Genomic DNA, 776 nt, shown 5'->3' with positions numbered 1-776 from the left:
TTTTATTAAGTACACGATGCACTTCGGACCCTGTGGGTCCATCATCAGGTTTAATTTGTCTTAATGCATAAAAAAGCACTCCATTTTCAGGCCACGAGTGGCCTACTGGGACCATCCGACCGCCGTGTCATCCTCAGTTGAGGATGCGGGTAGGAGGGACGTGGGGTCAGCACACCGCTCTCCCGGTCGTTATGATGGTATTCTTGACCGAAGCCGCTACTGTTCGGTCGAGTAGCTCCTCAATTGGCATCACGAGGCTGAGTGCACCCCGAAAAATGGCAACAGCGCATGGCGGCCTGGATGGTCACCCATCCAAGTGCCGACCACGCCCGACAGCGCTTAACTTCGGTGATCTCACGGGAACCGGTGTATCCACTGCGACAAGGCCGTTGCCTTGTCTTAATACATGCTTTATTTTTTTCTCTTGAATGAGGTGAAATGCATATTCCAGTCATGCAAATGTTTGATGTTAGGTTATAGATTTCGCAAGTTGAACGCGGAAAATACGTGCGAAATAGTGAGAAAGATGAATGGTGTAAGCTTACCACATAATCCAAGAAAAAAAGTGTTTTTAACCTTTTAGACCATCATACATTCTTTTCTCCATCATGTTCGTACATATCACTTCACTCAAGAGGTACATTTACATACACGTGTTGGTAAACACTTCAGAGTGAAAATCTCATTCTGGAAACATACCCCAGGCTGTGGCTAAGCTATGTCTCCGCAATATCCTTTCTTTCAGGAGTGCTAGTTCTGCAAGGTTCAGCCGGCGC

At 46.9% G+C, this 776-nt stretch overlaps 1 pseudogene; it reads right to left on the bottom strand.

Moving 5' to 3' along the window:
• Positions 1–276: 276 nt before the first annotated feature.
• LOC126238682 (5S ribosomal RNA) lies at positions 277–394 on the bottom strand (annotated as a pseudogene).
• Positions 395–776: the final 382 nt, after the last annotated feature.

Source organism: Schistocerca nitens, chromosome 2 (assembly GCF_023898315.1).
Source record: "Schistocerca nitens isolate TAMUIC-IGC-003100 chromosome 2, iqSchNite1.1, whole genome shotgun sequence".
Lineage (NCBI taxonomy): Eukaryota > Metazoa > Arthropoda > Insecta > Orthoptera > Acrididae > Schistocerca > Schistocerca nitens.
Note: the sequence above shows the minus strand (reverse complement) of the source record. Positions and strands in the feature narration are given on the sequence as shown.